At 43.3% G+C, this 13,592-nt stretch overlaps 1 pseudogene; it reads right to left on the bottom strand.

Annotated features, from left to right (window-relative positions):
- Positions 1-212: 212 nt before the first annotated feature.
- Positions 213-933, bottom strand: LOC135272313 (peptidyl-prolyl cis-trans isomerase NIMA-interacting 4-like; annotated as a pseudogene).
- Between the last annotated feature and the right edge of the window lie 12,659 nt (positions 934-13,592).

The raw sequence follows: 13,592 nt of genomic DNA, 5'->3' as shown, positions 1-13,592 counted from the left end.
CAGGCTGGAGCACAGTGGTGTGATCTCAGCTCACTGCAACCTCCGCCTCCCAGGTTCAAGCGATTCTCGTGCCTCAGCCTCCCATGTAGCTGGGATTACAGGCACATGCCACCCCACCCAACTAATTTTTGTAATTTTAGTAGAGACAGGGTTTCACCACGTTGGCCAGGCTAGTCTCAAACTTCTCTTTTTTTTCAGTCTTTCGAATGATTTTATTTTCTTCCTTCAACCATAATAATATGGTATCCAAATTTTGTCTTAACTGGTAGATCTGTAAACACAGGCTTATCCATCCCACTTTTAGGCAAGGCAAATGCTGCTGCTTTTTTTTTTTTGAGATGGAATCTCGCTCTGTTGCTAGGTGCCGGGCTAGAGTGCAGTGGCGTGATCTTGGCTCACTGCAATCTCTGCCTCCTGGCTTCAAGCAATTCTCCTGCCTCAGCCTCCCAAGTAACTGGGATTACAGGCTCGCACCACCACGCCCAGCTAATTTTTGTATTTTAGTAGAGACGGGGTTTCACCATGTTGGCCAGGATGGTCTCAATCTCTTGACCTTGTGATCTGCCCGCCTCAGCCTCCCGTAGTGCTGGGATTATAGGTGTGAGCCATCACGCCTGGCCAAGTGCTGCTTCTTGAAATAGTCCCACCATGGACCCTCTGGTCATCCAACCCAAGTCGCCCCTTGCCTGGCTTTATCCTCACTATATTGTGCGGCCACTTCATTGAATCTCATCCCACACTTTAAGTTTTCCACGGCTTCCATGATTTTGCCATGTTTTTCACACAGACTGTGTCTGACCTTTACTGCACTGCCACCACCTTTGGACCTCGAGCCTTTTTGTCAGCACTGTCACTCCTGGAGGCTGTTCCCAGTTTCCCCGATTTTCCAGAACCACTTTTTCCTTTGGGCAGCATCTTGGAAACTCTCTGTTGAACTCTCTGGTCTCGAACTTCTGACCTCAAGTGATCTGCCTGCCTTGGCCTCCCAAAGGGCTGGGATTACAGAACTGTCAACTTCAATTTTTATTCTTATACTCTTCCAGCTTACAACCTTGTTCAGGTGTGCCAAATGTTTGGAGAACCATATAAATTAAGTTTATTTGTATTCAGTTTGGAATTCTGAAACATTTATTAAACTCTTTGATCTATGTTGACTAGGGAAACATGCATCTGCTCAATAGTGACTGCTCTGAAAAAGTCCTTGTTAGCTCCTAGCTACAGGTTTCCTCTACCCAAGGAGGACATCTAGAGGCTAATTGTGATGTGTAGCCTTTCCAGGAATGCTTTCCAAATTGTTTTCTCCACAGATCCAGTCATAAATCACAAATCACAGATCCAATTAGTCTAACTAGAATAAATATTAAAGTGTAGCTACAGACCTAACGAGGTTACGTCTATTTTCCAGGCACAGTAGAAGTACCTTAAGGTTACAGAAGAACTTTTAAATGTGATGAGTGGGGAGAAGAGCTGTAAAGACAATTTGGGGGCTAGGCATGATGGCTCACCTCTGTAATCCCAGCACTTTGGGAGGCTGAGGCAAGTGGATCACTTGGAAAAAACCCATCTCTACTAAAAATACAAAAATTTGCTGGGCGTGGTGGCATATGCCTGTAATCCCAACTCCTTGGGAGGCAGGAGAATCGCTTGAACCCAGGAGGAGCAGGTCGCAGTGAGGTGAGATTGTGCCACTGCACTCCACCATGGAAACACAGTGAGACTCTGTCCACCCCCTACCAAAAAAAAAAAAGAGATAAAAGAAAAATTTATACCAATTATGGGTTCAGAAATTTTTTAATGCTTCTAATTTTTAAATGATGATTGTATCAAGAAACTAAAGCTTATTATTTGCATTCCATAGGCCCTCTTTTCCTGCTGCCTAATGTCTTAGGATTACTTATTTCTTCATCAGTTTCTTCCATTTCTTTTTTTTTTTTTTTTTTATCTTATTTCACCTCTGAGACTTAATATGTAGATACAAACCACAGATTAGAAAAAAAATTCAAAAGTCCTGATTATTAGTTGGGAAATGAGGTTACTGAAGTCCTTAGTGTTGGAGGAGCCCCGGTTCCTTACAGAGCCATGAAAAATTAATGATTGCAAAATGGTAGGTCCTAATGTCTACTGGGAAAGCCATGAGTCTTTGGAGTCAGATAAAATCTAAATTCTGACTCTACTACTGGGTAGTTTTGTGATATTAGGCATGTGATATGCATGCTTTCAATCTGTTATTTGGAACATCTGTTGTGGGCCTTTTGGCCAGTGACAGAGACTGCCCACGCGTGGTCGCCATGTTCCTGTCTGCGGAACTGTCAGGAACTGTGTGCTTGGTGTTTGGATACAGATGTTTTTTTTTTTTTTTTTAGAAAGAATAGGAAGGAGGAAAAAGGAAGAGAAAGAGAGAGAGAGAATGGGGAGGAGGGAGAAGGAAAAGAAAGAGGGAGAGAGAATGGGAGTATTGCTTTCTTGCCCAGGCTAGAATGCAATTTAGTAATGGGTATTGAAAAGCTCTTTTATACTGATAATTATACTTAATGATGTAGTCAGGAAGGAATAAGGGAAGAAGATAACAAACAAACAGCCAACCAATATTTAATTTAAACCTATTAAATGCTATGCGATTACTGAGAAGTGATTTACTTCCAATTATATAGTCACCTTTGGAATAGGTGTGAGGTGGTAATGTATGTTTTGTGTATTTGAAGTGGAGAGTTCTATAAATGTTTATTAAGTTTACTTGCTCCGGGTCTGAGTTCAAGTTCTGAATATCCTTGTTAATTTTCTATCTCGTTGATCTATAGAATCGTTAGCTCTTCTTGTTACATTGATCCTTTTGCCATTATGTAATGTCCTTCTTTGCCTCTTTTGTTCTTTGTTGCTTTAAAGTCTACTTTATCAGAGGCGAGAATTGCATCTCCTGCTTTTTGTTTATTAGTTTATTTTTACTCTCTGTTTGATTGGTAAATCTTCCTCCTTCTCTCTGAGTCTTTGTGTATTGTTGCATGTAAGATGGGCCCGGATGCAGCATACCGATGGGTTTTGGCTTTTTATCCAATTAAAATATATGTAGGTTTAATACCGGCGTTTGATGCTAGCTGGCTGTTTTGCCCATTAGTTGATGTAAATTTTTTATTGTGTTAAAGTTCTTTGCTTTTTGATATATTTTTGGAAAGGCTGATATTGGTTGTTCCTTTATATGTATAGTGCTTCTTTCAGAAGCTCTTGTAAAGCAGGCCTGGTGGTGGTGAACTCTCTAAGTACTTGTTTGTTCGCAAAAGATTTAATTTTTCCTTCGCTCATAAAGTTTAGTTTGGCTGGATAGGAAATTCTGGGTTGAAAGTTCTTTTCTTTAAGGATGTTAAATATTGGTCCCCACTCTTTTCTGGCTTGTAGGGTTTCTGCTGAGAGATCTGCTGTAAGTCTGATAGGTTTCCCTTTATGGGTAACCTGACTTTTCTCTCTGGCTGCCCTTAGTATTTTCTCCTTCATTTCAACCCTAATAAATCTGGCGATTATGTGCCTTGGGGTTGGTCTTCTTGAAGAATATCTTTGTGGTGTTCTCTGTATTACCTGGAGTTGAATATTACCCTGCCTTGCCAGGTTGGGAAAATTTTCCTGAATGATATCCTGAAGAGTATTTTCCAACTTGGATTCATTCTCTTCATCACATTCAGGTACACCTATCAAACGTAAATTAGGTCTTTTCACATAGTCCCATATTTCCTGGAGACTTTGCTCATTCCTTTTCATCCTTTTTTCTGCATTCTTGTCTTCTCGTTTCATTTCACTGAGCTGATCCTCGACTTCTGATATCCTTCCTTCTGCTTGATCAATTCGACTGTTTAAACTTGTGCATGCTTCGCGAAGTTCTCGTGTTGTGTTTTTCAGCTCCATCAATTCACTTATATTCTTCTCTAAATTGTCCATTCTCGTTAACAGTTCGTCAAACCTTTTTTCAAGGTTCTTAGTTTCTTTGCATTGGGTTAGAACAAGTTCTTTTAATTCACAGAAGTTTCTTATCACCCACGTTTTGAAACCTGCTTCTGTTATTGGAACACACGTGTAATCTATTAAGCCTTGTTCCGTTACTGATGAGGAATTGCGATCCCCTGTAGAGGGAGAGGCATTCTGACTTTGAGTATTCTCTACCTTTTTACGCTGGTTTCTTCCCTTCATTATATATTTGTCCGTCTGTCGTCTTTATAATTACCGGCTTTCTAACTGGGTCTCTGACGTCCAACTTGTTGATTCCCTGCGCCGAGATCTGAGCAATCCACTGAGCCGGCCAAAACAGTGGTGTTAAGATTGATGGTGCTTTTCTGCCCGGGAATCTCCGGACTCTGCACCAAGAACTGGCGTGCTAAGGCACCAGCAAAACCACCACGCCGGCCACAAGAGTCGCCCTGGCGACCCGTGGGGCTCCTCTACTGGGAATCTCCTGGTCCGTGAGCAACAAATATTCGTCTGAAAGTGTGGCGTCCTCTCGTTCTTTGCGCTTTCACTGGGAGGTACGTGCCTGAGCTGCTAATCATCAGCCATCTTGGATCTCTCTCTAGTTTCTTCCATTTCTATAATACATTCCTATATAAGAGATTCCTATATATTAACTTAGATTAGTATACCAATTGTATTAACTCAGGAAATAATTGTGAAACTGATGGTCAATATTCTCTGCCTAAATTTTACAGGTGACTCTTATTTTGACAGTTTTCAGCTATATTTCAAGTGGGAGTCTTACAGCTGTTGAAAACAGAAGATGAAGAAGGTGTTTTATGACGTAGCCTCCAAAATCAGTCAATTCTGCCATATTTATTGGTCAAAGCAAACCACAGGACCAGACCAGATTCAGGGAAAAGAGAAACAGACTATATACACTCTGAACCACACTGGATGTCATCATTAAGTTATTCCTCTCTTTCTCAGGGGAAATGATTTTAAAGTGCAGAGGTAATTTAAACCCATGAAATTGAAGTTGAATTGCAAATAAGTTACAGTTTTTTAAATTTTATTTTATGAGACAAGTTCTTACTCTGTCGCCCAGGCTGGAGTGCAGTGGCCCAATCACAGCTCACTGCAGCCTCAACCTCCTGGTCTCAGATTATCCTCTTGCCTCAGCCTCCCAGGTAGCTGGGACTACGGGCACACATCACCACACTTGGCTAATTTTTTGTCTTTTTTGTGGAGACAGGGTTTCGACATGTTGCCCAGGCTAATCTTGAACTCCTGGGCTCAAATGATCTGCCCACCTCAGCCTCTCAAAGTGCCGGAATTACAGGCGTGAGCTACTGCACAAAGCCCAAGTTACAGTTTTCGTACTGAAATGGAAAGTCTTGTTTGATTTGGCTGTCTTTTTCTGGTGACACTTTTTTCTTTTTCTTTTTTTTTAAGTTCTGAAGCAGGCTTATTTCCAAAAAAAAATGAGTCATTTTTTTCCACTGTGGTTTTTTTATTGCAACCTACATGTAACAGTGGGCAACTCGGGGTGTTCTGTTCATTCCCCTCTCCCCTTTAAGGCTGCTTATGGCCTCTTTAAAGATCATCACATGGTTTTGAAGAAATGGCATGTTAATTTTTTGTTTTACTGCAATCCTTTATTCTCGTTTTCAGTATAATTTGCAAATTAGGAATGAACATTCTTCTCATCCTATACTTTGAAAATATGATGTCATGGCAGGTAAACATTTTAACAACTTTTCTGTGGCAGGCTTCAATGATAGTCACCTTATAGGCACATGTCTAAATAGGCTGTCTTCTTCCATTTCTGTCAAAAGCCTCATTAAGTGTTTCTGCATGTTGTTAAAAAACCTAAAACTCACCAAAAACTTTTATTATTGTTTTAGTCTGTTTGAGCTGCTATGAAAAGATACCTTAGACTGACTGGGTAATTTATAAACTACAGGGCTGTGCGCAGGGCTCATACCTGTAATCCTAGCACTTTGGGAGGCCGAGGTGAGTGAATCACTTGAGGTCAGGGATTTGAGACCAGCCTGGCCAACTCCGTTTCTACTAAAAATACAAAATTTAGTCAGGTGTAGGCAGACGCCTTGTAGTCCCAGCTATTTGGGAGGCAGAGGCAGGAGAATTGCTTGAACCTGGGAGGCAGAGGCAGCAGTGAGCACTCCATCCTGGGCAACAGAGTGAAACTCCATCTCAAAAGAATAAAAACAAACAAATAAACAACAGGTTTTATTGCTCATAGCTCTGGAGACTAGGAAGTCCAAGATCATGGGGCCAGCAGATTTAGTGGCTGAGGAGGGCTCACTCCGGCATCTTCTTGCTGTGTCCTCAGATCACAGAAGAGTCCAGCAGCTTACTCAGACCCTTTTATAAGAGTGTTAATCACATTAATAAGAGCTACTCTTCACGACCTAATCGACCCCTAAAAGCACCCCCTCTTACTACTATTGCACTGGGGATTAGGTTTCAATCCCCAGTACACAAATATTCAGGCCACAAGTAAACAAATCATACATTGTCTTCGTCCATTTTGTACTGCTGTAACAGAATACCACAGACTGGGTAATTTATAATAAACAGAAATTTATTGGCTCAGAGTTCTAGAGTCTGGGAAGTCCAAGACCAAGCAGTCAGCATGTTTTGAGGGCCTCGTTGCTGCTTTGTTCCATGGCAGAAGGTAGAAGGAGGGAGAGTGAGAGACCAAAAGGGGGCCAAACTTGCTTTTATAGCAAATCCACTCTTGATAACTAACCCACTCTCACAATAACGACATTAATCACCTCCTATTAGACCCTATCTCTCAACACAGTAGCATTGGGGATTAAGTTTCCAACACATAGGCCGGGCGAGGCGGCTTAACGCCCATAATCCCAGCACTTTGGGAGGCCAAGGCGGGTGGATCACCTCAGGTCGGGAGTTCAAGACCAGCCTGACCAATATGGAGAAACCCTGTCTCTACTACTGAAAAATACAAAATTAGCCAGGCGTGGTGGCACATGCCCCAGTTACTCAGGAGGCTGAGGCAGGAGAATCACTTGAATCTGAGAGGCAGAGGTTGCAGTGAGCCAAGATTGCGCCATTGCACTCCAGCCTGGGCAACAAGAGTGAAACTCTGTCTCAAAACAAAAAAAGTTTCCAACATGTGAACTTTAGGGGACACATTCAAATCATAGCATTCTGCCCTGGCCCCCCCAAATTCATGTTTTTCTCACAATGCAAAATACATTCATTTCATCCCAATAGTCCCCAATGTCTTTCTTCAGCATCAACTCAAAAATCCAAAGTCCAGAGTCCCATCTAAACCACATATGAGTGAGACTCAAGGCGAGATTCGTCCTGAGGTAAATTCCTCTCCCACTGTGAGCCTATGAAATTAAAAAACTAAGTGTTTTCAAAATGCAATGGTGTGACAGGCATAGAATAGGCATTCCCATTCCAAATTGGAGAAATGGGCAAGAAGAAAGGGGTAACTGGTCCCAAGTAAGTCCAGAATCCAACAGGGAAAACAATATTATTTATTAAAGCTGGGGAATAGGCCAGGCATGATGGCTCCTGCCTGCAATCCAGCACTTTGGGAGGCCGAGGCAGGTGGACTGCCTGAAGTTAGGAGTTCGAGACCAGCCTGGCCAATTGTGGTGAAACCCTATCTCTACTAAAAATACAAAAAATTAGCCAGATGGGTGGCAGGCACCTGTAATCCCAGCTACTAGGGAGGCTGAGGCAGGAGAATTGCTTGAGCCCAGGAGGCAGAGGTTGCAGTGAGCCGAGATCGCGCCATTGCACTCCAGCCTGGGCGACAGAGCAAGACTCCATTGCAAAAACAAAACAAAGCAAAACAAAAAGATGGGGAATAATCAATCTCCTTGTACTCCATGTCCCATATCCAGGGCACATGGAGGCAGGGGTTGGAATTCCAAGGCCTCAGGCAGTAACCCTCACATGTTGGAGTCTTGTACCTACAGATTTTCTAGTCTGCAGTTGTGCACTGAAGGCTCCACGGTTCTGGGTTTCAAAAATATTATTTTAAACTTTTTAAAAATCCAAAGTCCCTAAGAGTTTGGAAAATTTATCGTTGTTGTTGTTCCTGTGATTCAAGGCATCACTTGATAGACTTTAGAAAGTGTGAGTGTTGGTAGGACCTGTCAGAATCAGCTCTCTATTATGAGGGCCCAACCCATCTGCCATCAAACTTCCCCTTTTGTTTGCAAATAAGACATTTAGTTGCAACCTCTGAATCAGGAAATATAACTTTATTCAGTTTCACAGAGCAATCAAGAAATGTGTGTTAATCCATGTTAGTTTTTGTGATATGCCCAAATCAATTCAGCAGAGCATTGGTGTCTTTCGAGGAGATGCAAAAATTTTTCATTGTTGCAGAAGTACTTACCTTTCTCATTTTGGACTTGTGAGATTTAGTCTTCACGTTAGTACTTACACTGTCCAACCCCAAATTATTTCCTGCAAAGTGTGTGGTATGCTGTTTTGGTTATTTGCCTCTTTAATCCTGTCATATGGGTCTTTCTATCTATATTGCATTAAAACAACACAGTAGCTTAGTCTTGTTTTGCAATGTTGTCGAGGTAATGCTGGCATAGGTATTGTAATTGTTCTTTTTCATTATCTGAATTTTTAGAAAACATGGTCACAGGCCAGGCATGGTGGCTCACGCCTGTAATCCCAACACTTTGGGAAGCCAAGGCAGGCGGATCACAAGGTCAGGAGTTCGAGACCAACCCAACTAACATGGCGTAAACCCCGTCTCTACTAAAAATACAAAAATTAGCAGGTGTGGTGGCATGCACCTGTAATCCCAGCTACTCAGGAGGCTGAGGCAGGAGAGTCGCTTGAACCTGGAAGGCAGAGGTTGCAGTGAGCCAAGATTACAGCACTGTACTCCAGCCTGGGCAACAAATCAAGACTCTATCTCAAAAAAAAAAAAAAGAAAGAAAACATGGTCACAATATTAAAAGTTAAACTAGCTGGGCATGATGGTTCATGCCTGTAATCCCAACACTTTGGGAGGCTGAGGCAAGCAGATCACCTGAGGTCAGGAGTTCAAGACCAACCTGACCAACGTGGAGAAACCCCATCTCTACTAAAAATACAAAATTAGCCACGCGTGATGGCACATGCTTGTAATCCCAGCTACTTGGGAGGCTGAAGCAGGAGAATCACTTGAACCTAGAAGGCAGAGGTGAGGTTGCCATGAGCCGAGATTACGCCATTGCACTCCCAGCCTGGGCAACAAGAGCAAAACATTGTCTCAAAAAAAAAAAAAAAATTAAACTAGTACTATCTTGATACAAAACACAATAGTTAATCCACAGGCAAAGTCAAAGACAGAATATTACAAAGCACATAAATGACCCACTTAAACTGCATCCCTTAGAGTAAGGCCACAGTGGAAGATCTGTTCTTGTGAACTGTTAATCAGTGACCAACGTCAGCCTGGGGAACTGAGCGGGGAGCAGCAACTACAGGAGGCAGATAATTTATGTTGAATCTGACACTAACAACAATGATGCTTTCAGCCTCTATGTTTGGGGACATCACATGGCTTTTGCACTGGGACTTTTCCTGTTGCTGTCAAGGGGCTTCCCAGGACCTGGGCTTTTTGTGCCAGGCCACTCCTTTCACATGGTTGCCTTTCTCACTCTATTCAGATGCTCACACATCTGTGGGGACACTCTATTCAGCCTACTTGGACTCTTCCTCCTGGCTGAATGTCCTCCCAACATGGATTCTCCTTTACCCTGCCTGGGCTGTCCCTCTCTGTATAGTGCTTAAAACACAAACAAAAAGATATAGACTAGACTAGATTAGAAAAGAAAATAATGCTATATCACAGTAAGAGGGAGGATTATAGGCAGGCACAGCATCTCATGCCTGTAACCTCAACACTTTGGGAGGCGGGCTGGGAGGATCCCAGGAATTTGAGACCAGCCTGGGCAACATAGGGAGACCCTGTCTCTAAAAAAAGTTTAAAAATTGACTGGGTGCAGTGGCTTACTCCTGTAATCCCAGGAATTTGGGAGGCTAAGGTGGGAGGATCACCTTGAGGTCAGAAGTTCAAGATCAGCCTGGCCAACATGGTGAAACCCCGTCTTTACTAAAAACACAAAAATTAGCCGGGCATAGTGGTACGCGCCTGTAATTCCAGCTACTCGAAAGGCTGAGGCAGGAGAATCACTTGAACATGGGAGGCAGAGGTTTCCACGAGCCAAGATTGTGCCACTGCACTCCAGCCTGGGCAACAGATTGAAATTCTGTCTCAAAAAAAAAAAAAAGTTTAAAAATTATCTGAGCATGATGGTGTATACCTGTGGTCCCAGCTAGTTAGGAGGCTAAGGCAGAAGGAATTCCTTGAGCCTAGGAGGTCAAGGCTGCAGTGAGCTATGATCACACCACTGCACCCCAACCTGGGTGACAGACCTCACTTGAGCCTAGAAGTCCAGGCTGCAATGAACTATAACTGTGTCACTACACTCCAGCCTGGGTGACAGAATGAAACACCATCTTTAAAAAAAAGAATTTCCTGAACACGTTTCAGTGTCTTTGCAGATAAAAAAAAAAAAAAAAGAAAAAAAATGTAAAGAGAAATTTGAGATCTACCTAAATGACCTCATTTCAACTTGATTACTTCGTAAGAACTCAATTTCCAAATACGGTCACATTGTGAAGTATTGGGGTTAGGATTTCAACATATGAATTTTATGGGAGGCACAATTCAGCCCACCCACGACACCAAGTTTCCTCATAGCATAGTGGTCCCAGATGCTGCGAGAACAGGAGCAAACGCCACGAGGCCTCCTGAGTTCTCAGCTACAGAACTCTTACAACCTTACTTCCACCATATTGTTAGTCAAAGCAGTCACAAAGCCAGCACAGATTTAAAGTGTGGGGAAATAGATTTTACCTCTTTTTTTCTTTTTCTTTCTTTCTTTTTTTTTTTTTGAGATGGAGTCTTGCTCTGTCACCAGGCTGGAGTGCAGTGGCACAGTCTCGGCTCACTGCAACCTCTGCCTCCTGGGTTCAAGTGATTCTTCCGCCTAGCCTCCTGAGTAGCTGGGACCACAGGTGCGTGCCACTACACCTGGCCCAGAAACAATAATTTTTGTAATTTTTGTAGTTTTAGTAGAGACGGGGTTTCTTTTTTTTTTAGAGACAGAGTCTCACTCTGTCACCAGGCGCTAGGCTGGAATGCAGTGGCACGACCTCGGCTCACTGCAACCTCCGCCTCCCAGGTTTAAGCAATTCTCCTGCCTCAGCCTCCCGAGTAGCTGGGACTACAGGCGTGCACCACCACGCCCATCTATTTTTTTTGTATTTTTAGTAGAAACGGGGTTTCACCATGTTGGCCAGGATGGTCTCGATCTCTAGACCTCGTGATCCTCCAGCCTTGGCCTCCCAAAGTGCTGGAATTACAGGTGTGAGCCACCGTGCCCGGCGAGACGGGGTTTCACCATTTTGGCCAGGATGGTCTCGATCTCTTGACCTCGTGATCCTCCCAGCCTTGGCCTCCCAAAGTGCTGGGATTACAAGGTGAGCCACTGTGCCTGGCCAGATTTTGGCTCTTGATAAAAAGACCAGCAAGGCTGGGCACAGTGGCTCACTCCTGTAATCCCAGCACTTTGGGAGGCCTAGATGGGTGAATCACTAGGTCAGGAGTTTGAGACCAGCCTGCCAGCCTGGCCAACATGGTGAAACCCTGTCTCTACTGAAAATACAAAAAATTAGCTGGGTGTAGTGATGGGTGCCTGTAATCCCAGCTACTCAGGAGGCTGAGGAGGAGAATTGCTTGAACCCAGGAGGCAGAGGTTGCAGTGAGCCAAGATCGTGCCACTGCACTCCAGCCCGGGAGACTCTGACTCAAAAAAAAAGCCAGGCTAGGTGGCTCATGCCTGTAATTCTAGCACTTTGGGAGGCCAAGGTGGGTGAATCACATCATGAGATCAGGAGTTTGAGACCAGCCTGCCAGCCTGGCCAACATGGTGAAACCCTGTCTGTACTGAAAATACAAAAAATTAGCTGGGCCTAGTGGTGGGTGCCTGTAATCTCAGCTACTCAGGAGACTGAGGCAGGAGAATTGCTTGAACCTGGGAGGTGGAGGCTGTAGTGAGCTGAAATCATGCTACTGCACTCCAGCCCAGGAGACTCTTTCTCAAAAAAAAAAATGCCAGGCTCAGTGGCTCATGCCTGTAATCCCAGCACTTTGGGATCCCAAGGCAGGCGAATCACCTGAGGTCGGGAGTTTGAGACCAGCTTGACCAACATGGTGAAACCCCAAATCTATTAAAAAATAATAAAATAAAATAAAATAAAAGAGCAGCAAAATATTATGGCCATGTTTTCAACCTACCACAGGGCTTTAACTTTTTTTTGTTGGTCTGGCTGGTCTTGAACTCCTGAACTCAAGTGATCCACCCGCCCCGGCCTCCCAAAGTGCTGGGATTAAAGGCGTGAGCCACCCGGTGGGCCTTTAACTTTTTTTTCATGATTAACTAGCTATACGGCTTTGGGCTATGACAAAAGCATAGATTCTTAGAAACAGAAAGGACCCAGGCCAATCTTAACTCCCACTACTTAATACATTTCCTCTGCCCTCTGCCACCCCCAGTTCCTCTTCTCTTCCCATTTGATGAGATGTTCCTGGATAAGCTCATCATGCCTCTGTGCCCCTGCTTAGGCTGTTTGCTCTCACTTGAAAGCCAGTACTGCCTCGCCTTGCCCCATCTTTTTATTGAAGTATAGTGTTCATACAGAAAAGTGCATATGCTTACCCACTACATAGGTACAATTATTATGTTCTAATTAAAAATAATTTAAACAGAACAGTATTTATGTGTGTACAGTTGACCCCTGAACAACACGGGTTTGAACTAGAAGGGTGCAGTTATTTTTGCTTTTGCTTTTTTTTTTTTTTTTAATAGAGACGAGGTTTCATCATCTTGGCTAGGGTGGTCTTGAACTCCCGACCTCATGATCCACCCACCTCGGCCTCCCAAAGTGCTGGGATTACAGGCTGAGCCACCACGCCCAGCTATATGCAGATTTTTAAAATCAAAGGTGGATGGCTTCCAGCAATGTGAAATGTGCACAAACATAAGTCAACTTTTTGTACAGGAGGGTTCTGCAGGGCACACTGGGCAACTTGAGTATGCAGGAATTTTGGTATATGTGGAGGGTCCTAGAACCAATCCCTCATGTATACAGAGGCACAACTGTATATATATATATGCATGCATACACACACATATCTAAATCACATAAAATATATCTCTCTCTCATAAGTTTACTGCTTGACAGACTTCACAAGGCAAACACTCCCTGTCCTCAGCATCCAAAAGCAGAACATTACCATTACCTCAGAAGCCCTATTCATGTCTGTGTCCAAATTTCTTCGTTTTATAAGGGCACCGGTTACATTGGATGATCTCATTGATTATGTCTGTAAAGACCCTGTTTCCGAAGAAATTCACTTTCTGTGGTACTAGGAGTTAGGGCTTCGACATAGCTTTTTGGGGCACACAATTCAACCCATCTAAATGGGGCACATTAGAATTCAAGACATCTGAGATTTGATGAAATCATGTTTATAATCCATTTTTGCATAAGCTAGTTTGAGTTGACTGGTATAA

This window comes from Aotus nancymaae, unplaced genomic scaffold (genome assembly GCF_030222135.1).
Source record: "Aotus nancymaae isolate 86718 unplaced genomic scaffold, 86718_ANA_hifiasm-v0.15.2.pri h1tg000108l, whole genome shotgun sequence".
Lineage (NCBI taxonomy): Eukaryota > Metazoa > Chordata > Mammalia > Primates > Aotidae > Aotus > Aotus nancymaae.
Note: the sequence above shows the minus strand (reverse complement) of the source record. Positions and strands in the feature narration are given on the sequence as shown.